The sequence below is a fragment of the Physeter macrocephalus genome, chromosome 17, assembly GCF_002837175.3.
Source record: "Physeter macrocephalus isolate SW-GA chromosome 17, ASM283717v5, whole genome shotgun sequence".
NCBI classification, from domain to species: Eukaryota; Metazoa; Chordata; class Mammalia; order Artiodactyla; family Physeteridae; genus Physeter; species Physeter macrocephalus.
Genome location: NC_041230.1, coordinates 22,705,949 through 22,731,769, shown reverse-complemented (window position 1 = coordinate 22,731,769; position 25,821 = coordinate 22,705,949). Strand labels below are relative to the sequence as shown.

General features: G+C 38.1%; 1 protein-coding gene and 1 pseudogene across 4 annotated transcripts in view; one reads left to right on the top strand and one right to left on the bottom strand.

Moving 5' to 3' along the window:
- The window catches only part of TENT4B (terminal nucleotidyltransferase 4B), a 58,548-nt gene that overhangs the window by 22,685 nt on the left and 10,042 nt on the right, over positions 1-25,821 (bottom strand). The window lies entirely within an intron of this gene.
- LOC102984312 (60S ribosomal protein L21-like) lies at positions 10,795-11,300 on the top strand (annotated as a pseudogene).

The window sequence follows — 25,821 nt, the reverse complement described above, 5'->3', positions numbered from 1 at the left end:
TGAGAGAGAAAGATCTCAGATTTGTTATGTTTAAAAGAAAGGAGCCCCTTCATGTACATTAACGAGACACACACAGGGACTTCCCCGGTGGTCCAGTGGGTAAGACTCCATGCTCCCAATGCAGGGGGCCCAGGTTCGATCCCTGGTCAGGGAACGAGATCCCTCATGCCGCAACTAAGATCCCGTGCGCTGCAGCTAAGACCCAGCACAGCCAAATAAATAAATAAAATAAATTTTAAAAAATAGGGCTTCCCTGGTGGCGCAGTGGTTGAGAGTCCGCCTGCCGATGAAGGGGACACGGGTTCGTGCCCCGGTCCGGGAAGATCCCACATGCCGCGGAGCGGCTGGGCCCGTGAGCCCATGGCCGCTGAGCCTGCGCGTCCGGAGCCTGTGCTCCGCAACGGGAGAGGCCACGACCGTGAGAGGCCCGCGGACCGCAAAAATAAATAAATAAATAAATAAATAAATAAAATTAAAAAATGAAAACACACACAAAGAGACAGAGTCACAATATGTTTCTATTTGCATTACAAGTTTTCTGGAAGGAGAACTGTTAACAGTGATGACTGTAGGGGCAGGGTATGGCAGGAGAGGTAGGGACACTTTAGTTTTTTATTTCATATCACTCTGTATAATCTTATAATTTTTTTAAAACCACTAGTGTTTGTTGGTCTGCTTTTCTAACAGGAATCATCATTATCTGTTTGGAGAGATTACAGGTCACTTGTCATCTTCTTTATATTTTCCATGTGAAAAATACACGTGTGTGTGTATTTCTCCAAAGCTTCGCCCCACAGAACATGGTCTATATACCATACTGTTTATGGTGATTAAACCCGGTGAGTGAATTTGGGGGTGGGAAGAGACTCACTTTTTTTTAAAGTATACACGGATATATATAGTCTATCATTTAAAATGCATACATGTTAATTACCATTGTATATTTTTATAACAAGATCTTTATAACAAGGAAAGATATCATTAAAGAAAATTAACACTTAAAGGAAAAAGACTCAACTTACTCTAATAATAGAGCTTTGCAGACCAAAAGGCTACACACCAGGTAGCTGGAAGACTTGAGCAGAGAGGGACCCCAAACCCGGGCACGCAGCAACTGACACATGACACAGTTGGGAAGTTTCTGCATGCATGATGCAGTGAGTATAGTAGTAAGTTTCTGCTGCTGTCTGACTCACCCCTTCTAGGGACTTAAATGTGTGTGTATATGCAAGACAAATTTCTGGAAGAATACATAAAAACTGCTCGCAGTGGTTTCCTCTGGGGGGAGGTGGTGGGACTGAGGTCTGAGGTATAGGGATTTATACAGCCTTTTGTACTGTTTGATTTTTTTCAAATGCAAGTAGGCACCAAGAGAAGTGAATAACAGCAAGCCCTGGGGCAATCCCTAGAGCAGTCTGAGTGACATCTTCAGGAGGCTCTAGAATTTGATTTTTACAAAGAAATTGTCACTCACACACTCACACACACACACACACACACACACACACACACACACACGTCCTGTATTTCCAGATGCTGGCTAGACTCCTCTACCTATATGTCACTTCAAACTCATTCAAAATGAAATTCCTTGTCTTTTTCCAAAACCTAGCCTTCCTGCTTGCATTTTCTTCCCTGAGTTATTGTTTCCCCAAAATGGAAACCAAACTGGTCTCCCTGCCCCTAGCTTTTCCCTTCTCTGGGCCATCTTCCACGATCACCCTTCCTCAAGCTATCTGTGTCATTTCCTGATGCCTCTTCCCCCCAGTACAGCCACAAAGAACTGTGCTGGAACATGCCAGGCCTCTTCAAGAGCCCCGCCCTTGTACAGGCAGGCCCTGTGCCTGGAATACCTTCTTACTCAGCCTTTGAGAGCTCAACTAGCACCTCCTCAGTCACGTTCCCAGAAGCAGTAATACTTTAGCTCCTCCTCAGTGCTCCTGAATGCTCTAGTCTTAGCCCTACCTCCTGCCCAGCAGTCAATCCAAGCGAGTACACAGCAAATGCCCTGCTCACAGGCCTCCCTGCTCCGACTCGACTCTCCCATTCAGCTCTGTGTCCTCAGACCCAGGAAGCAGTACAGAAAAGCACTTCTTGAGGAAGGGACCCTCAGCTGACATATGTACATCTACCACACCCACGTCCATATGTCATAAAACTTCATGTCAGGCATAGAAGATAAGAGTTTGATTTTAGGCGCTAAATATAGGAGTTCACACAAATAGGAAACACACTTACATACTAGAACACTTGAGAGAAGTGTGAAAGGGATATACTGTCAGGAGACAGCGCAGGGCTTTAGTTCACGTCTCTCAGCCATTTGCCCCCAGACCTATCTGAAGAGGTGAGACGTTCTTCCCTCAAAAAAGCATTAGGGAAAAGTTGTCTTCAAGTAGAAACAAATGCCAAAGGCATTTATAACCAGAGGAACATGAAGCTTCTTTCTTCACAGCTCTATCTCACCATAATTCACTTCCAATATTTCAAAATCAAATTGGCAGTCTTACACTTCAAATAGGGACAACTCAGTTGAGAATTTAACAGTGAGAAGACATGGTATTCGAGGGTCATGTTATCCACCAAAAACAAAACTAACGTAATAAAAGCCAAATTTGACAGATTTTTGGCAGTAAAATTATATTTAAACACATACATCAGGATCTGAGATTAAGAATACCAGCTTTTATTTTGGTTGTAATCAAGAGAAAAAATAATACTATATAAAAGCACTAAAGATAAGCAATTTAAAAAACCCTGAAGTTATAATAAAAATAACTGAACCTGGGGCTTCCCTGGTGGTCCAGTGGCTAAGACTCCCCTGCTGCTGCAGGGGGCGCAGGTTTGATCCCTGGTCAGGGAACTAAGATCCCATGTGCCACGTGAGTGGCATGGGAAGGAAAGAAAGGAAAGAAAGGGAGGGAGGGAGGGAAGGAGAGGGAGAGAGAAAGAAAGAGAGAAAGAAAGAAAGGAAGGAAGGAAGGAAGAAAGAAATGTGTCTCAAACTGGCTCTGTAGATACTTCTTCCAAGTCTATACGTTCTCTATGAGAATTTTTAAGTTGTGTGTTTTCACTTCAATATTACTCTAATAACATTAGCATGAGCTTGTTCTGGATCATGCAGATGCTTCTCTGGAAACAGAGAGCTGCCCAGGGATTCCCCAGCCCACATGTGCTGTTGTGTTTACCATCAAGCTAAGGCCAAAGAACAGGATTTTAATTGGTCTGTACTAACAGTCAAGAACAGGGTAAGACCTGATACATGTATCACACATATATGCCAAGTAAAGGTCAAATGGCACCCCTGAACATTTCTACAGTTTTCAGAATAGAGAAAAATGATGAGAGAACTGAGTTGTCACATGGCAAGGTACTAAAGGCATTTCCAGTGCATTCCCAACACCACAGCAGGCAATATCACATTTACATTGAGAGTAGCAATTTGATTTGCGTAAAACATCATCTGTCCCATAAATTAATTTTAATTTTATTGATTCTGTCATTTTATCTGTATTTAACTGGTTGTTTTGTTTTTGTAACCTTTTTAAAGCATAAGAAATTTATCCTTGTTTGCATTCTTACATTATAATAAAAATAACTCAAGCTAGGGTGCCAAGAGCAGTCGATGGAGAAAGGACAGTCTTTTCAACAAATGGTGCTGGGGAAACTGGATATCCACGTACAAAAGAATGAAGTTGTACTCTTTCCTTACACCATATACAAAAATTATCTCAGAATGGATCAAAGACCTAAACTTCAGAGCTAAAACTATAAAATTCTTAGAAGAAACGCTGGAGAGTCATGACAGTGAATTTGGCAATGACTTCTTGGCTATAAAACCAAAAGCACAGGCAACAAAAGAAAAACTAGATAAATCAGACTTCATCAAAATTGAAAACTTATGTACATCAAAGGACACTATTAAGAGAGTGAAAAGACAACCAACAGAATGGGAGAAAATATTTTCAAATCATATATCTGATAAGGGATTAATATCCAAAATATACAAAGAACTCCTGCAATTCAACAACAAAATCAAATACCAATTCAAAAATGGACAAAGGACTTGAATGGACATTTCTCCAAAGAAGATCTATGGATAACCAATAAGCACATGAAAAGATACTCAACATCAATAGTCATTAGAGAAATGCAAATCAGTACCATCAGATTACTTCAACCCATTAGGATGGCTATTATCAAATAAACAGAAATTAACAAGTGTTGGTGAGATGTGGAAAAATCAGAACCCTCCTGCATTGCTGGTGGGAATATAAAATGATTAGCTCAGGTGGAAAACTGTGGCAGTTCCTTAAAAAGTAGAATTACCATATGATCCAGCAATTCCACTCCTAGGTATAAACCCAGAAGAATTGAAAGCAGAAACTCAAAAGATACTTATACACCAATGTTCATAACATTATTCACAATAGCCAAAAGGTGGAAACAAACTAAATGTCCATCAACAGATGAATGGATAAACAAAATGTGGAACATTAGTTGGCATTAAAAATGAAGGATATTTTGATATATGTCATAACATGCATGTTAAGAACATTATGCTAAGTGAAACAATAAGCCAGACACAAAAGGAAAAATACTGTATGATTCCATTTATATGAAGTACCTAGAATAGGCAAATTCAGAGGGAAAGCAGAACAGAGGTTAGTTACCAGGGGCTGGAGGGGAGGGGGTAATGGAGAGTGACAGTTCCTGCTTGGAATGACGCAAAATTCTGGAAACTACTGACAGTGGTGACGGTTGGACAATGATGTGAATGTACTTAATGCCACTGAATTGTATACTTAACAATGGTAAATTTTATGTTATGTATATTTTATCACAATAAGAAAAACTTAAGCTAACACTGGATATCTGCCAAAAATACTTTATGAAGACCTTAATTTGAGAAACACTGCTACAGAGTTAGAATTAAAAATTAAACCATTTATGTAGTATTTAAAAATATAGACACCAATGGTATATATTGCTATGGATGTAAACACAGAAGCATAAAAACATCAGCCTTGCAAGAGTGGTTACTTTTGGGAAAGGAGGGAGGTAAACGGGAGGTATGCCAAACAGTGTTCAAGTGTATCTGAAAAGTTATATTCCTTATGTAAAGGAAAAAAAGAAAAAAAAATGGAAGAAAAGAAGGGAGGGAGGGAGGGGAAAAAAGGGAAAAAGTCAAATTTGTTAAATCCAGATGGTGGGTACTCAGGGGTTCATTGCTATTCTGTATCCTCTACACATGTTTGAAATAGTTAATAATAAAAATTTGAAATGACTAAGAATCAAAAGTTTACATAATAAGGAATTAAAACTTCCTTTAGCCATTCTACACAATGAATGAGCAGACAGCCCAGACACAGGCCATGTTCCCAATTTACCATCAAGAGCACCTTCTACTTCCCATCTTCCCATAGATCTAAGCTGCCATCAACAAGCAGTCAGTTGTCAATCAGCATTCACTAGCTAGACTTTTCTATCTCTCACTCTGAGACCATAATTGGTCTTACAATTTTTGCTTGCCTCCAAAATTGCAAGTTAAAAAAACACTAATTCCCGTTAGAATTAATGTAAAAACTACAGCATTTCTACATACAATTAAATTCATACCAGGCTAGTAATACAGTTACGATTGGTTCATAATTACTTACTGCAGGTAACTAAAAATTGTCAATAAAAGGCAAAAATTCCCAAATAAGCCAGAACTTGGAAACAACTGCAACTTGGAGCTTTGCTACTTTGCCAGTTATATCAAAACTGTACAAATAAGATCAGGGTAGAAATAACCCTAGAGCCATTCATAGTCATTCTTTCTCTCTCTCTCCCTCTCCCTCTCTCTCTCTCTCTCTCTCTCTCTCTCTCTCTCACACACACACACACACACACACACACACCACACACAATTAGATCTTTTCTTTTTCTTTTAGCCAAAACACTATTTCCATGTAAGTGTGGGAGATGTAAAAGTACACTAGGCTCAAAATGACACTAAGAACCAAAAGAGGGAACACTCCTAGGTATCTATCCAAAGGAACTGAAAACGTATACCCACGCAAAAGCCAAAAAGTGGAAACAATCCAAGTGTCCATCAATTGATGAATGGATAAACAAAATGTGGACACACTGAAATGTTATTCAGCCACATAAAGGAATGATACATACTACAACATGGATGAACCTTAAAAACATGCTAAGTGAAAGAAGGCACACACAAAAGGACACCTATGCTATATAATTCCATTTATATGAAATGTCCAAAATAAGCAAATCCGTAGAGATAGAAAGTAACTACTAGTGGATATGAGGTTTGTTTTGGGGGTGATGAAAATTTTCTAAAACTTATTCTGATGATAGCTGCACAGCTCTGTGAATATACTAAAAAACATCTGAACTGTACATATCTCAGTGAGGCTATTATTAGGGAAAAAAGAAAAAGAAAGGACAAGCTGCCATTACAGACCCCAAAAGATTCTGCCTTAGCTTGTATGTTACCACAAAGCCAAAAAAGAGGAATAGGAGAGTCTATAAGTCAACAGAAAGAAGACTTGTATATCCAGGTAGTAAATGACTTAACACAAACCCAAAACAAAACAACTTGACATTTTACTTAGCACATGGACCAAGGTAACAGGCAAATTGTTACGCTTTTTGAAATACTGAAAGACCCAAAAAGGACCTAGGGATCCCAGGGTCAACACATATCTAAGGCATTCAGAACTTTTAACGGAACATCAATCTAATCCGAGAGTCCCAAAAGCTTCTCCACATGTCATTAGAAAGTCCATGAATCTGCGCCTGCCCACCTCAGCTCCCTCCTGGGCACTGCTGGTTTCACAGGATAATCCTCAAGCATCCACAGAAAGTCAAAAACAAAAACACAAAAACAAAAACTCTTTTCACCATTAACTTCCCTAACAATGAGCATATATTATATGTCCTTAAATTTACCATTACTTAGGGAGTCTTGTCTCATTTTACGGAAATAACTGAATAACTGAATAACTCTTTGACATTCTCTATTGGAAGACACAACCACCCTTTCTGGAACTGGTGAATCTCTCATGTAATTACCTCTTTCCTGGGCATATGATCTTCTGGTCAAGGACAAACTGCCAATGTTCTAATTCAGTGGTGCCAAGTTCACTATTACCTCACTTTCAGATAAGAAAGTGATATGCGTGAGAAAATTCAGAACATTAACACACTAGAAACTTCAAAATAGAATAATAATAGAGCCAACACATTTACACATACCTCAACAAACAAACACACACACCAACAAACTCATGGGGCAAGAATCTCACAACCACTATTCCATGACAAAAATAAGTAAACGGATAAAGCCCAAATCTACTTGGGGGTAGGGGGGTGCGGAGTAGGAGCCTGGGAGCCTTCAGAAAAGTGGTAACAGTTTCCCTCATTCACTGTTAACCTTCACAGTCTTTCTAACACGTAATGAGACCAGCAATTTTACTTTGAGGAACACAGATGGAGAAACTGGCTCAAAAGTAAACAACACTTATAAGTATGTTTCTCATGCTTTATTCACAACAGAAAATAAAAAGCAACTTAGATGTCCAACAACAAGGGCGTGCTTTAGTAAACCCTGGTATACAGTCATGTAGGAAAATATGTTCTACCCTCTCCAAAAAACAATGCATCGTAGACTATGTAAATACATGGAAAAGACCATGCAAAATGTAAACTAGGAGAAGCAATAAGATCTTTCAAGTAGAAAAAAATTGTATTTTTTTAATGAATCTTTTACAATGACACCAAAAAGAGTTTATGGAGACTAATATTAGTTGATAATTTTTAATGAAGAGCTTCTTTGAAATGGCATACTTGTTATTTTACAGTCAAGTTGATCAAATGTACAATAAAAATTATTGAATATACAATGTAAAGTTTCTAACACTATTATGAAAAGCAAGCACCAAAGAAAATGCAGAACTCATCAAATTCTCTTGATATTTCTTGCTGTTTTGACACAATTATTCTGGCTACCATTATCTGTTAATCATCTTCACATCACTAACCTAATTCAGCGTTTTTTATAAACTATTTCCAAGTCAGCAGCCAGCACAATGGCACTGGGCATGAAGACATTCAGGGTCTGCAGAGCAAACCCAAAACATTCCTCAAATTTTTGACAATTATAAACAAAAAAATTGTTCTGCTACTCTTGTGTCTTCACTGAAATATTTGCAAATTCAATGAAGTCCAGAAAATTCTCCTGAGTTCCCCTCAACACTTCTGCAGCATGACCTGGCTGGAGGACAATTTAGCATTTTGCCCCAGCAATCACAGCACATGTGCACACAGAGGCATCCACAAGAATGTTCACTGCAGCACTGGAATAGGAAACAGTGGAAACATTTGTGTTCACCAGTAGGAAAATGGCTTTAAAAATTATGGTACAACTATACAATTGAATTCTACACAGCACGTGAACTGACACGAAAAAATTTCCAAGATACATCATTTGGAATAACCCAAAATTTACAAAATAAAGTCCACCCAGTAGGAAAAGTTCTGGGAGGATCCACAGGACACTGGAAACAATCACTACCTCTGAAGAAGAGGCTGGGGCTAAGAATAAGAATGGTGGTCAAAGGAGACTCCTGACTTTTCTGTAACGTTTTGAGTTTTTACAAGGAGAATAAATGCATGCCTTATTTCCATGATTATAATTTAAGAAAAATCTCTGGATCATAAATTGCATGTGATTTATCTAATATTCCATTAAGGGAATTCAAATCTATATGAACACAGGTGGTTTGAGTCTAACTGATAAAGGGCATTGAAGGTGCCCTGTCTTCACATTTAAATACAAAAACACACTTCCCTCTGTACCTCTCCAACAATGTAAACATGTTTCCTTCCTTAAAAACAACCCCAGACACCCTCCTCGCCAAAATAAAAAAGGAAAAAAGCACTTTTAGTACAAGACCAAATTTTAAAAAAATCTTACACATAATCTCAAACTCCTAAATAAGCATTTTTACTTTTCATCCAAAAAACGATAGTGTTACAAGGCCTTAGCCAAACTTCACCTTATTAAGATGATGTCTGTTGCCCACATAACTATTTTGAAGCTGTTTCGTTCACTTGGTCTGGTTTTAATCAATACAGAAAAGTTAGTGGGAAGGCAAAGCTATTCCATTTTGAGCATAATTTCAGAGGACTTCCAGCATCTCATCTCCCACCTCAACAAGGAATCCCTCTTATAGCAAGGGGGTCCAAGGGATTCTGATAATTAGCCGGATTTGGGAACCCACGCTCTAAAAGTGGGTTTTAAGCAGTACTTCTCAATCCGTGCTGCATATGATTATTATTTTTTAAATATGACGTGAGAGCCACCACCCACTGCAGACCTATTAAATCAGAATCTCTGAGTGGGTTCCAGTCATCAATTCTCTTTTTTAACTTCCTCAGATTGAGAACCCTGTGTTGAAGTAACTGGTTTAGGCGTTGCTTTTATCAAGCTCATTAAGCAGAACACCATTATCTGCATGGGCCACAGGAAACACAGTGGCAGCCAGCAGAGGAGGTGAAACACCAACCCCCAGTTTTATTTGAAATCACAGAGTTAGGCTAACAGGACCAGATTCTCTATAACTAAGATCCATTATAGACTAGGGCTAGTAAGAAGCCCTGGTTTCAACTAAAGATAAAGTCACTCCACTAACTTGAAACTTGGTAAAGTCATTTAACCCCTCTGAGGTTCAAATTAACAATTTTTTAAAGGACTGGAATAAATGACCTCCGAAGATCCTCTGATCTCAAACCCCATGATGATTCTACCATGTGGCCACAAATCAATCAAGTCCATAAGCAGAGTGTCCTTAAATAAATGCATGAATATCTTCTGCGAGAATCATATTCATCATACATATACTTTTATGCTAATCTACATAAAAATTCTATTCATCATCACACCATAAGAAATTCTAACTGAACATAATTAGATTCTATCAGACCAATCACAAATGAAAATTAAACTAGTCACATAAGTCTCAAAATAAATACAGGGACTTCCCTGGTGGTGCAGTGGATAAGACTCGACGCTCCCAATGCAGGGGGCCCAGGTTCAATCCCTGGTTGGGGAACTAGATCCCACAAGCATGCTGCAACTAAGACTTTGCATGCCACAACTAAGGAGCCCACAAGTCGCAACTAAGGAGCCCTGGAGCTGCAACTAAGGAGCCCCACGAGCCGCAATTAAGACCCAACGCAACCAAATAAATATTTCTTTAAAAATTAAACAAACAAATAAATAAATAAAACTATCAAAATAAACAATCTAATCCTACATCTAAAGCAACTAGAGAAAGAAGAACAAAAAAAACCCAAAGTCAGTAGAAGGAAAGAAATCATAAAGATCAGAGCAGAAATATATGAAACAGAAACGAAGAAAACAATAGCAAAGATCAATAAAACTAAAAGCTGGTTCTTTGAGAAGATAAACAAAATTGATAAACCCTTAGCCAGACTCATTAAGAAAAAAAGGGAGAGGATGCAAATAAGTAAAATTAGAAATGAAAAAGGAGAAATCACAACTGACACTGCAGAATTACAAAGGATTATAAGAGACTACTACAAACAACTATATGCCAATAAAATGGACAACCACGAAGAAATGGACAAATTCTTGGAAAGGTACAAATTTCCAAGACTGAACCAGAAAGAATTAGAAAATATAAACAGACCTATCACAAACAATGAAATTGAAACTGTAATTAAAAATCTTCCAACAGCTTTTCCGCCGGAACCACCATATTCCAGTAATTCGCCAAAATGACCAACACAAAGGGAAAGAGGAGGGACACCCGCTACATGTTCTCTAGGCCTTTTAGAAAATATGGAGTTGTTCCTTTGGCCACATACATGCGAGTCTACAAGAAAGGTGATACTGTAGATATCTGGACACTGTTCAAAAAGGAATACCCCAGAAATGTTACCATGGCAAAACTGGGAGTCTACATTGTTACCCAGCATGCTGTTGGCATCATTGTAAACAAACAAGTTAAGGGCAAGATTCTTGCCAAGAGAATTAATGTGCGTATCGAGCATATTAAGAACTCTAAGAGCCGAGACAGCTTCCTGAAACGGGTGAAGGAAAATGAACAGAAAAAGAAGGAAGACAAAGAGAAAGGTACTTGGGTTCAGCTGAAGCGCCAGCCTGCTCCACCCAGAGAAGCACACTTTGTGAGAAGCAATGGAAAGGATCCTGAACTGTTGGAGCCCATTCCCTATGAATTCATGGCATGATGGGTGTAAAGAAAATAGAAGACCTGGACTGTATAAATGTTTCTCTTAATTGAGTAGAAGTGTGTGACCTCTCTCCCCCAAACAAATATTTAAAGCACATTTTAATTGTGTCCAAATTCAGTGGGTGACATCTTTTTACTTTTCAAATTTAGTGATTTTTCTTCCTGAAAGATGTGAGGTAGTTTGTTGTGCAGTATACTCCACTGGTTAATAAACTGCTAGATACAAAATATTTGTACTAGTTTGAAAATAGTCTCTGAATTCCTATGAACAAAGGATTTAAAATAAATGAATGAAAGGTTAAAAAAAAAATCTTCCAACAAACAAAAGTCCAGGACCAGATGGCTTCACAGGTGAATTTTATCAAACATTTAGAGAAGAGCTAACACCGCTCCTTCTCAAACTCTTCCAAAAGATTGCAGAGGGGGGAACACTCCCAAATTCATTCTACGAAAACACCATCACCCTGATACCAAAACCAGAAAAAGATATCACAAAAAAAGAAAACTACAGGCCAATATCACTGATGAACATAGATGCAAAAATCCTCAACAAAATACTAGCAAACAGAATCCAACAGCACATTAAAAGGATCATATACCATGACCAAGTGGGATTTATCCCAGGGATGCAAAGATTCTTCAATATACACAATCAATGTGATATACCGTATTAACAAATTAAGGAATAAAAACCATATGATCATCTCAATAGACACAGAAAAAGCTTTGGACAAAATTCAACACCAATTTATGATTAAAAACTCTCCGGAAAATGGGCATAGAGGGGAACTACCTCAACATAATAAAGGCCATATATGACAAACCCACAGCAAACATCATTCTCAACGCTGAAAAACAGAAAGCATTTCCTCTAAGATCAGGAACAAGACAAGGATGTCCACTCTCACCGCTGTTATTCAACATGGTTTTGGAAGTCCTAGCCACGGCAATCAGAGAAGAAAAAGAAATAAAAGGAATACAAATTGGAAAAGAAGAAGTAAAACTCTCACTGTTTGCAGATGACATGATACTATACATAGAGAAACAAAATTAATGCACAGACATCTCTGGCATTCCTATATAAAAACACAAAATCAGAAAGAGAAATTAAGGAAACAATCCTATTTACAACATCGCAACAAAAAGAATAAAATACCTAGGAATAAAGTATCTAAGGAGGCGAAAGACTTGTACTCAGAAAACTAAAACACTGATGAAAGAAATCAAAGATGACATAAACAGATGGAGAAATATACCATGTTCTTGGATTGGAATAATCAATATTGTGAAAATGACTATACTACCCAAAGAAATTTACAGATTCAATGCAATCCCTATCAAACTACCAATCACATTCTTCACAGAATTAGAACAAAAAATTTTACAATTCGTATGGAAACACAAAAGACCCCGATACCCAAAGCAATCTTGAGAAAGAAAAACGGAGCTGGAGGAATCAGGCTCCCCGACTTCAAACTATACTACAAAGCTATAGTAATCAAGACAGTATGGTAAGGAATCTAAAGAAAAAAAAATGGTACTGATGAACCTAGTGGCAGGGCAGGAATAAAGACACAAACATAGAGAATGGACTTGAGCACACGGGGCGGGGTGTGGGGGGAAGCTGGGGTGAAGTGAGAGTAGCATCGACATATATATACACTACCGAATGTAAAATAGTTAGCTAGTGGGAAGCAGCTGCATAGCACAGGGAGATCAGTTCGGTGCTTTGCAACAACCTAGAGGGGTGGGATAGGGAGGGTGGGGACGAGGCTCAAGAGGGAGGGGATATGGGGATACACATATGCATATGGCTGATTCATTTTGTTGTACAACAGAAACTGACACAGTATTGTGAAGCAACTATACTCCAATAAAGATCTATTTTAAAAAATAATAAAAAGATATAAATAAATAAAACTATAAAAATAGATACAAACATTTGGAATAAAGAAATTTTAAAAATCATTCAACCTTTTCTTTGTCAGTGTTCTGATTTAAAGAAATTTTTTCCCATATTTAAAAACTGTGGTAAAATATACATAAAATTTACCATTTTAACCATTTTTAAGTGTGCAGTTCTATGGCATTGAGACATACACATCTACTCAGCCATAAAAAGAAACGAAATTGATTTATTTGTAGTGAGGTGGGTGGACCGAGAGACTGTCATACAGAGTAAAGTAAGTCAGAAAGAGAAAAACAAATACTACTATGCTAACACATATACATGGAGTCTAAAAAAAAAAAAATGGTCATGAAGAACCTAGAGGCAAGACGGGAATAAAGACGCAGACCTACTAGAGAATGGACTTGAGGACACGGGGAGGGTGAAGGGTAAGCTGGGACAAAGTGAGAGAGTGGCATGTACATATTTACACTACCAAATGTAAAACCAAGAGCTAGTGGGAAGCAGCCGCATAGCAAAGGGAGATCAGGCTCAGTGCTTTGTGACCACCTAGAGGGGTGGGATAGGGAGGGTGGGAGGGAGATGCAAGAGGGAGGGGATATGGGGATATATGTATCTGTATAGCTGATTCACTTTGTTATAAAGCGGAAACTAACACACCACTGTAAAGCAATTATACTCCAATAAAGACAAAAAAACAAAAAAAGACATACACATCTTGTGAAACTATCACTACTATCCATCTATAGAACTTTTTTTTTAAACCACTTTACTGAAGTATGACTGACACATAAAATATTTAATGTATATAACCATACTTGTAAAACTATCACCAACCATCAAGGCCAAAAACATATCCAACACCTCCCAATAGTTTCCTCCTGCCCCCTTTATTTACTTTTTTAATGTGTGTGGTAAGAATACATAACAAAAGACATACCCTCTTAGCATATTATAGTATACAATACAGTACTGTTAGTTATAGGCACCATGCTGTATAGATCTTCAAAACTTGTTTATACTGCATAACTGAAACTTTGCTCCAGAACTTGTTTTTTTTTTCTTTTTTTGGGGCTGCGTTTGGTCTTCGTTGCTGTGTGCGGGCTTTCTCTAGTTGCGGTGAGCGGGGGCTACTCTTCGTTGTGGTGCGCAGGCTTCTCATTGCCGTGGCTTCTCTTGTTGCAGAGCACAGACTCTAGGCGCACGGGCTTCAGTAGCTGTGGCTCGCAGGCTCAGTAGTTGCAGCACGCAGGCCCTAAAGCGCGCGGGCTTCTGTAGTTGCAGTGTGTACTCCACAACTTTTTAATCTTCCCCAAATGAAACTCTGTACCCATTAAACACTAACTCTCCATTCTCTTCTCCCCCGCCCCCAAACCACTAGCAATCACTGTTCTACTTTCTGTCTCTAAGAATTTAACTACTCCCTAGGTATCTCATAGAAGTAGAATCTCATTCAATTCTGTCCTTTGTGACTGGCTTTTTTTTCACTTAGCACGTCCTTAAGTTTCATCCATGTCATAGCATGTGTCAATTTCCTTCCTTCATAAAGTCAAATGATATTGCATTGTGTGTATATTACAATATTTTGTTTACTCATTCATCCATCAATGACCACTTGGGTTGCTTCATTCTGATTTTTTTTTAACTGTATGTTACTTTGAAGTCACATACAATAAAAATGAGAGAACCTTACATCATCACATTTCTTGCGGGGGGGAAAAAAGACCCGTAAGCAGATCACATTCTCGGCCATAAAACACACCTTAAAAAATTTTAAATCATACAAAGTATACTCTCAGACCTCAATGGAATTAAACTAGAAATCAGTAATTTAAAAATAGCTGGAAAATCCCAAATATAATATTTGAAGATTAAATATGCAATACTTGGAGACTAAATAATTGGGAAATTAAAACTTGGGTCAAAGAAGTTGTCTCAAGAGATATTCCTAACTAAATGAAAGTGAAAATATAACTTATCAAAACTTGTGACACGCAGGGAAAGCAGTACATAGAGTAAAATTTATATCACTGAATGCGAATATTAGAAAAGAAGAGAGGGATTCCCTGGTGGCGCAGTGATTGAGAGCCCACCTGCCAATGCCGGGGACGTGGGTTCAAGCCCTGGTCCGGGAAGATCCCACATGCCGCGGAGCAGCTGGGCCCGTGCACCACAGCTGCTGAGCCTGCGCTCTGGAGCCTACGAGCCACAACTACTGAGCCCACATGCCACAACTACGGAAGCCTGCGTGCCTAGAGCCTGTGCTCCGCAACAAGAGAAGCCACTGCAATGAGAAGCCCACGCACCACAACGAAGAGTAGCCGCTGCTTGCTGCAACTAGAGAAAGCCCGTGAGCACCAATGAAGACCCAGCGCAGCCAAAAATAAATAAATAAAATAAATAAGTTTATTTTTTTAAAAAAAGAAAGAAAAGGAGAGATCTAAAAATCAATTTTCTAAGTTTCTACCTTAGGAAACTAGAAAAAGATGAACAAATTATGTTCAAAGTAAGGACAAGAAAAATAATTAAAATTTGAGCAGAAATCAGTGAAAAAAGAAATCTAAAGAGAAAAATCAGTGAAACAAAAGCTGACTCTTTGGAAAGATCAATGAAATGGATAAACCTCTAGCCAAACTGAGAAAAAAAGAGAGAAGACACTAATTACTAACATCAGAAATGAATGAAGGGCAATCACTACTGATCCTATGGATATTAACAGGAAGATAAAGGAATATTATGAACCCACAAATTGATAACCTAGATAAAATAGACCAATTCCTTGAAAGAGACAATCTACCAGAATTTATACAAGAAAAAAAGAACAATCTGAATAGGCCTATGTCTATTAAGGAAACTGAATCAATAACTAATAACCCTCTTAAAATAAAAAGCAACAACCCCAGATGGGTTCACTAGGGAAATCTACCAAAGATCTAAGGAAGAAATTATCTTAATTTTCTAAAATCTCTTCCAGAAAATAGAAGCAGAGGAAATCGTTTCTAATGCATTCTCTGAGACGATTACCCTAATCCTCAAACCAAAGACATTATAAGAAAGAAAAACTACAGACTGATATCTCTGATGTATCTCTGAACACAGATGTAAAAATCTTGAACAAAATATTAGCAAACCAAACGCAACAACGTACAAAAAGAATTATACACCATGACCAAGTGGGATTTATTCCAGGTATGCAAGACTGAGTCAACATTCAAAAATAAATTTATGTAATCCATCACATCAACAGGCTAAAGAAGAAAAATCCTATAATCATATCAAATAGACAGAAAAAGCATTTGAAAAAATCTAACACCCAATCAAAAACACTCAGCAAGGGAATTCCATGGTGGTCCAATGGTTACGACTGCAGGGGGCACGGGTTCAATCCCTAGCTGGAGAACTAATATTCCCCCATGCCTCATGGTGCGGCCCCCCCCCCCAAAAAAAATAAAAAAAAAACTCAGCAAAAGGGAAATAGAGGGGAAGTTACTCAACTTGATAAAGAACATATGACAAATATCTTACAGCTACTTAATGATGAGAAATTAGATGCTTTCCCACTAAGATTAGGGACAAGGCAAGATGTCCACTCTCACCACTCCTAATCAGCATCATACTGGAAGTCCTAATGCAATAAAACAAAACAAGGAAATAAAAAGTGTACATATTGGAAAGGAAGAATAAAATTGCCTTTGTTTGCTACTGACATGATTATCTATGTAGAAAATCCCAAAGAAGTAACAATAAAATTCCTGGAACTAATAAGCCATTACAGCAAGGTTACAGGATACAAAGTTAATAAACAAAAGTCAATTGCTTCCTTATATACCAGCAATAAACAAATAAAATATGAAATTTAAAATGCAATACCATTTAAAAAAAAACCCAAAACAGAAATACTTAGGTATAAATATAACAACATATGATCAAGATCTATATGAAGAAAAGTACAAAACTCTGATGAAAGAAATCAAAGATCTATTCAATTTCTTTGCAACTTGATCTACAGATTTGATGAAATCCCAATCAAAATTCAGCAAGACATTTTGTACATATAAACAAACTGATTCTAAAATTTATATGTAAAGGCAAAAGATCCAGAATAGCCAAAATAATATAGAAGGAGAAGAATAAAGTCAGAGGAATGACAATACCTGACTTCAAGACTTACTATGATGCTAACGTAATCAAGACAGCGTGGTACTGGCGAAAGAGTAGACATGGAACAGAATAGAAAGCCCAGAAATATACCTACACAAAATATGGTCCACTGATCTCTGACAAAGGAACAAAAGCAATTCAATGGAGCAAGGACAGTCTTTTTAGAAAATGGTGCTAGAACAACTGGACACTCACATGCAAAAAAAAATGAATCTAGACACAGATCATCCATCTTTCATAAATATTAACTAAAACATGGATCATATACCTAAATGTAAAACACAAAACTATAAAATTCCTAGAAGATAACCTAAGAAAAAATTTAGGTGACCTTGAGTTTGGCCATGACTTTTTAGACACAATACCAAAAGCACAGTCCATGAAAGAAAATTGCTAAATTGGACTTCACTAAAAGTAAAAACTGCGCTGCAAAAGACCCTGTCAAGAGAAGGAAAAGGCAAGCCATTGACTGGGAAAAAATTTTTTACAAAACACATATTTAAGGGACTTCCCTGGTGGTCCAGTGTTAAAGAATGCACCTTGCAATGCAGGGGATGCGGGTTCAATCCCTGGTCGGGGAACTAAGATCCCACATGATGCAGGGAAACTAAGACCGCGTGCCACAATTGATGAGCTCGCACGCCTTAACTAGAGAGCCTGCGGGTCGCAAACTACAGAGCCCACGCGCCCTGGAGCGTGCCTTCACACCACAACTAGAGAAGAGGAAACCCATACACCACAACTAGAGAGAAGCCCGACGGTCGCAACGAAGAGCCCGCGCACCACAACGAAAGATCCCGTGTGCTTCAATGAAGATTCCACATGCCGCAACTAAGACCCGACGCAGCCAAAAATAAATTAAATAAATAAATTTTTAAAAATACATATTTAATAAAGGACTGGCATCCAAAATATTTAAAACTCAACAATAAGAAAATAACCCAACTTAAAAATGGGCAAAACATGGAGTATCAACTATAAAAATATCAAATTCTATGCAGTACACCTGAAATTAATACAATATTGTAAGTCAACTATACTTCAATTTAAAAAAAAAAAAAAAAAAGCAAAATATCTGAGGAGACACCTCACCAAAGAAAATACAGATGACAAGTATAAGAAAAGATACCTGACATCATATGTCATTGGGGAACTGCAAATTAAAACAATGAGATACCACTATACACCTATTAGAATGGCCAAAATCCAAAACACTGACAACACCAAATGCTGGAGAGGATGTGGAGCAACAAGAATTCTCATTCATTGCTGGTGGGAATGCAAAATAGTACAGCCACTTTGGAAGACAGTTTGGCAGTTTCTTACAGAACTTAATATACTCTTACCATCCATCCAGGAATCTCACACTCCTTGGTATTAACCCAAAGGAGCTGAAAACTTATGTTCACACAAAAACCTGCATACAGATGTTTATAACAGCTTTATTCATAACTGCCCAAACTTGGAATAACCCAGATGTCCTTCAACAGGTAATTGGATAAATAAGCTGTGGTACATCCATACAATGGAGTACTATTCAGCAATAAAAATGAGCCACCAAGCCAGGAAAAGATACAGAGGAACCTTAAATGCATACTGCTAAGTGAAAGTAGACAATCTGAAATGGTCACATACTGTATGATTCCAACTATATAACATTCTGGAAAACACAAAACAATGGAGACAATAAAAAGATCAGTGGTTGCCAGGGGCTTAGGGGGAGAAAGAGATGAACAGGTAGAACATGGGATTTTTAGGGCAGTGAAACTATTCTGCGTGATATCATTCTGTATAATGATGGATACAAGTCATTATATACATTTCCCAAATCCACACAATGTAGAACACAAAGAGTGAAACCTAACAGTAAACTATGGACTTTAATTAGTCATAATGTATCAATATATGGCCCATCAATTGTAATAAATACAATATATTAATTATAAAGGAACTGGGGTGGGAGCGGGCAAGTGACGGAGTACATGAGAACTCTGTACTTTCTGTTCAATTTTTCTGTAAACGTAAAACTGCTCAAGAAAAAATCATATACACACACATACACACACACATATACATAAAACACACACACACACACACACACACACACACACACACACACACGGCTCTTGGGGAAGGAAAGAGGAACCAGCTACTTCAGAACAGAAATGTCCGTGAATATCTCCACTTTGCCCAGGTCTCACAGTTTTCCCTGCCTACTGACTCCCCAGAAGGGGCGACCACAAACTCCTAAGGAAGCTGAAGCCAAACCATGATCTACAGGCTCGATTCAGGTCATCATCTTGAAGCCTTCCTTTACAGAGGTCATACTGCCCTTCCTTTACACACCTTGCTACGTGGTTTTTATACGTAAATAGTAACCTTTAAAATAAGTATTTGATTGGAGGTAAAGTGTTAAACATTTACTCCCAGTAGGAATCCTTCCTATAATGCTGTATGGGTTACAGCATTCTTTAGCCTAAGGTTAAAGAATATTAGCACAAGGTGAAGAAACATAATCCAAGTTTAATTTAAAGGAAAAATAAATGTATTACTCTGGTTGTCAAGTTAAGGCTGTGAGAATTCTGTCTCCTGAGCAGAGGCTCACAGGCAACTACATCCATCATGGTTTTCTTCAGCTACCACAAGCTGAAAGCAAAGGTCAGGTGTGCCTGTGGGCCAAGGGCTCCCCTGACAGTCCCAGCCACCGACCAAAGGCCACGTACAGTTCACTACTGCCTCTTCCACACACCAGGCACTAGTCGGCCCAAAGCCCACTTCAGCTTCCTGCAGCCCACCTTGCTTCTCTTTCCTGAGGGATGACAGCTCATTAACAGAGCTAGTTAAAAGTTATATCCCCTTTCTCACCCTTATCCTGTTTTCCCTATGAGAACTGTACCCTCAGGACAACCAAAAGGTTGAGGAGGAAAAGTTTCTCCTTTTAGGAGTGTTTCAGCTAATAAATGATAAAGGATCAAGAGAATAAGAAGATCCCAAGTTTACAACTCTAATAATGAACTAATATTTATAGGCAATGATCATTAATGGCTACTAATATCACAAAAATAAAGACATTCAGATACTATATGTCTCCTGGGAAAAGTACACACCACCCTCTATGAAGTATTCTTGCAAAAAACAACAAGAAATCTAAACAAGCCTCTAGATCTAATTACAAATTTATAGAAAATACAGGGGAACACAGAACATATTAAACTGACACCATAGGAATGCAATTAGCAAAACTCAGAAAGTAGAAAAATCTATAGGAAAAACAACCCAGCTTCTTCAACAAATAAATTAATGGGAGGAAAACAGACGGCAGAGAAAGCTGTTGATTAAAAGATTAAAAAGGCATTTCAACCAACAGCAATGCAAGAAACTCATTTGGATTCTGATTTGAACAAACTGTTAAAAAAATAATTATGGCACAATTGGGGAAATATAAACATTGGGTATTTGAGGTAACTAAGGAATTATTGTTAACTTATTCAGGTGTAATAACAGTATCACGATTATGGTTTCTTTTTAAGTCCTTATCTAGAGACGCATGCATACAGAAACATTTATATAAAATGATGCGACATCTGGAATTTGCTTCAAAATAATGTGGGGTGGAAATGGACTGGCATGCGAGTGAAGTGAGTTTGGCCGTGGGTTGATGACTGTTGAAGCTGTGTGATGAGTACATGGAAGTTCATTATCTATTCTGTGTACTTTCATACTGCTTGTGATTCTCCATAATAAAAATGTTTTAAAAAATGAAGCAGAGTAATTTCAGATCTCAAATTCCTCTAAGAAAGGTCAACCATTATAGTCCATCATAGTAGATCCTGCTCCCCATCTATCTCAATTATGCTAAATACTACACAGTCAGCCCTCCGTATCCGTGGGTTTCACATCCAAACAATCAACCAACCACAGATCAAAATCTCAATCCAAGGTTGGTTGATTCCACAGATGCAAACCCCACAGATACGCAGGGCCAACTGTATTCATTGCACTATACCATTTTATGTAAGGGATTTGAGCATCCCCGTGTTTTGGTATCCATCCTGGAACCAATCCCCTATGGATACCCAGGGACCACTGTATATCCAACCTATCCTTTTAGGGCTTATCATATGAAACCAATACAACCAATTTTTCCTTTCCAACCCTCCACAACCTAACCAATCTTTCAAAACATTAGCAAAAAATCTCTACTCTTCTCAAAGTTTGCCCTTACCTCACTAGTCAAAAGGAACCTCTCCACCTTATCCAGTTTATCCAACCAGACCATAATTTCTTAGAAGGCAGAGAATGTTTTACTGTCTTTACTTCCCACAAAAAGCCTAGCGCAGTGGCTTGCATACAGCAGTAGATTATCCAACCAAAACACCGTGTGGATCATTCTGGTCTGTTTGGAGATGAGTCACAAAATCAACAAGTAATAAAGAACCAAAAGCAGAGGACATGTTTACAAAATCTATAAGTCATAAAGAATGGATGGGGGCTTCCCTGGTGGCGCAGTGGTTGCGCGTCCGCCTGCCGATGCAGGGGAACCGGGTTCGCGCCCCAGTCTGGGAGGATCCCACGTGCCGCGGAGCGGCTGGGCCCGTGAGCCATGGCCGCTGAGCCTGCGCGTCCGGAGCCTGTGCCCCGCAACGGGAGAGGCCACAACAGAGGGAGGCCCGCATACCACAAAAAAAAAAAAAAAAAAAAAAGAATGGATGAACATATTATGATAGATCCATACAATAAAAATGCTACTCGGCATTAAAAAGTAACAAACAACTATATCACACACAATATGGATGAATCTCCAAAACATCATGCTAAGAGAAAGAAGTCAGGCACAAAAGACTACCCAGCATATATAATTCCATTTAATCAAAATCCTAGAAAAGGCAAAAGTGGTTGCTCAGGGGAAGCGATGGGGTAAGGCAACTGACTGTAACGGGCATGAGGGTACTTTCTGAGTGATGGAAATGTTCTATATCTTCTTCCTACATTTTGATTGTTGTGGTCACACAACTGTATATATTTCCAAAAGTCACCTATCTGTACAATTTAAATGGGTGAATTTATTATATATAAATTATATCCTAATAAAAGCTATTTATAAATCATAAAATTAGAAGTAAAAATTACATGTATTTGTAATAGGACAGAACAAGAGCTCTTATAAATAAGACAAACATCTCCAAGAAAAAGGAACGAAACTGGGTCATTTGTAGAGATGTGGATGGACCTAGAGTCTGTCATACAGAGTGAAGTAAGCCAGAAAGAGAAAAACAAATATCGTATATTAACGCATATATGTGGAATCTAGAAAAATGGTACAAACGCCCTATTTGTAGGGCAGGAATAGAGACGTAGACATAGAGAACGGACAGGTGGACAGAGGGGAAAAGGGGTGGATGGAATGAATTGGGAGATTAGGTTTGACATAAAAACACTACCACATGTAAAACAGATAGCTAGTGGGAACCTGCTGTATAGCACAGTGAGCTCAGCTCGGTGCTCCGTGACAACCTAGATGGGTGGGATGGGGGTGGTGGTGGGAGGTAGGTCCAAGAGGGAGAGGATATAGGTATACATATAGCTGATTCACTTCACTGTACAACAGAAACTAACACAACATTGTAAAGCAATTATACTCCAATAAAAAAAAGATAGGCAAGGGAAATAAGAAATTGAAAAGAAAAATAAATAGCCAATTAATGTGAAGGCATGTGCAAATGAAATCAGTAAAATACTATTTTTTACCTATAAAATTGGCAAAAAATGTTTTCTTTTGTATTGGTATTTGCTTTTATTTGTAACATGTAGCATTGGTGAGGGTTTAGGGAAAATTCGGACTCTTGCACACTGCTAATGTAAGGGTAAACTGATCCAATCTTTCCACAGGAAAATTTGGCAAAAGCCTAAAAAGATATAAACATTCTCCAATCTAAAACTTTATCCTCAAGAAATAACCATGTGGCAAGACAATTTATGGAGAAAGAATGGTCTTTAACAACTGGTGCTGGGACAATCTCATATCCACAGGCAAAAGAATGAACTTGGACCTCTACCTCACACCATATACAAAAGTGAATTCAAAATGGATCAAAGACCTAAATTTAAGAGCTAAAACTGTAAGACTCTTAAAAGGCAAAATAGGGGTCAATTTTTGTGATCTTGGCAATGGTTTCTTAGATATGACACCTAAAGCACAAGAAACAGAAAAAAAATAATAGACAAACTGGAATTTATAAAATAGAACAAACAAACAAAACTTTGTGCCTCAAAGGACAATATAAGATAATATAAAGACAATCTACAAAATGGGAGAAAATATCTGCAAATCATCAATCTGATAAGGGTCTACAATCCAGGATATATAAAGAACTCTTACCATAAACAATAAAAAGTCCACTAGAAAAATATGGGCAAGCAACTTGAATAGACATTTCTCCAAAGAAGATATACACGCAGCCTACAAGCACATGAAAAGATGCTCAACACCCTTAGTCGTTAGGGAAATGCAATCAAAACCACAATGAGATACTACTTCACACTCTCTAGGATGGCTATAATCAAAAAGACAGATAATGAAAAGTATTGACAAGAACATGGAGAAACTGGAAACCTCAGACATTGCTGGTGGGAATGAAAAATATTATAGCCACTTTATATGACCCAGCAATTCCACTCCAAGTTATTTACCCAAGAAAAATGAAAACACATGTCCACAAAAAAAATCTGTACATGAATGCTCATTACTTATAATAGCCAAAAAGTGGAAACAACCCAAATGTCCATCAACTAATAAATGGATAAACAAAATGTGGTATATTCATACACTGGAATATTTAGGCATAAAAAGGAATGAAGTACTGATACATGCTACAACACAAATGAACTCTGCAAACATGCTAAGTGAAAGAAGCCAGACACAAAAGGCCACATATTATATGATTCCATTCTTATGAAATGTCCAGAATCATAAATCCACAGAGACAAAAAGTCTGTATGAGGCTTCCAGGATCTGAAGGGGAAGGGGATAGTGGAGTGATAATGGGTACAGGGTTTCTTTCTGTGGTGATGAAAACGTTCTGGAATTAGATAGCTGTGATGGTTGCACAATCTTGTAATGGTCTAAAACCATTGAATTGTACACTTTAAAAGGGTGAATATGATAGCATATGAATTTTATCTCAGTAAAATTAAGTAGAAAAATAGAAGAAATAATCCTCACAGTGGCACAGGCTCAGCTAAAAACATGTCTTTTAAAAAACAAAAGATTGGAAACAAACTAAATGTTCAACTGGGGATTGGTGAAATAAATTAAGGTGCATTCAATCACTGGAATACCATGTCCACACACAGTAGGTACACAGTCATACTAAAGGTAATGGGGTATTTTTAAATGCTGTAGAAATGTATTTCATATGCAAGATATTTGTCATATTAATACTTTTTTTAAGTCAAAAAAGTATGCCCACAGTAGTCTGATACCCTTCTCCCAAAGTAGAAAACAATCTTAAGATAAAAACCAGTTTTAGGGCTTCCCTGGTGGCGCAGCGGTTGAGAGTCCGCCTGCCGATGCAGGGAACACGGGTTCGTGCCCCGGTCCGGAAAGATCCCACGTGCCGCAGAGTGGCTGGGCCCGTGAGCCATGGCCGCTGAGCCTGCGCGTCCGGAGCCTGTGCTCCGCAACGGGAGAGGCCACAACAGTGAGAGGCCCGCATACCACACACACAAAAAAAAAAAAACAAAAAAAAAAACCAGTTTTAAGTTCTGGCCTCCAGATTGTGAGAGAATAAATTTCTATTATTCAAAAAACTTTTTTCTTTAAATTGGAAAAAAATTTTAAGTATATCCATAGTGGAGTCCATATTGATAGAAAAAAGGAAATATAGTAAGTATATTAAATATATTTAATAATTATAAAATTATAAAAATATATACACCAAAATATGCTAACAATAGTTATGTCCTGGTACTAGTATTACAGGGGCTATTTTTTCTTCCTTTGGTTTAGCTGTATTTTCTAATTTTTTGACAATTAGCACTTATTAGTAGTATATAAAACATATGTTGATTTTAAAAACAAGTATTCTGGGACTTCCCTGGTGGCGCAGTGGTTAAGAATCCACCTGCCAATGCAGGGGACACAGGTTCAATCCCTGGTCCGGGAAGATCTCACATGCCGCGGAGCAACTGAGCCCACGTACCACAACTACTGAGCCCGTGTGCTGCAACTACTGAAGCCCACGCACCTAGAGCCCAAGCTCCAAAACAAGAGAAGCCACCGCACTTCTCTAATGATTAATGATGTTGAGCATTCTTTCATGTGTTTGTTGGCAATCTGTATATCTTCTTTGAAGAAATGTCTATTTAGGTCTTCTGCCCATTTTTGGATTGGGTTGTTTGTTTTTTTGTTACTGAGCTGCATGAGCTGCTTGTAAATTTTGGAGATTAATCCTTTGTCAGTTGCTTCAT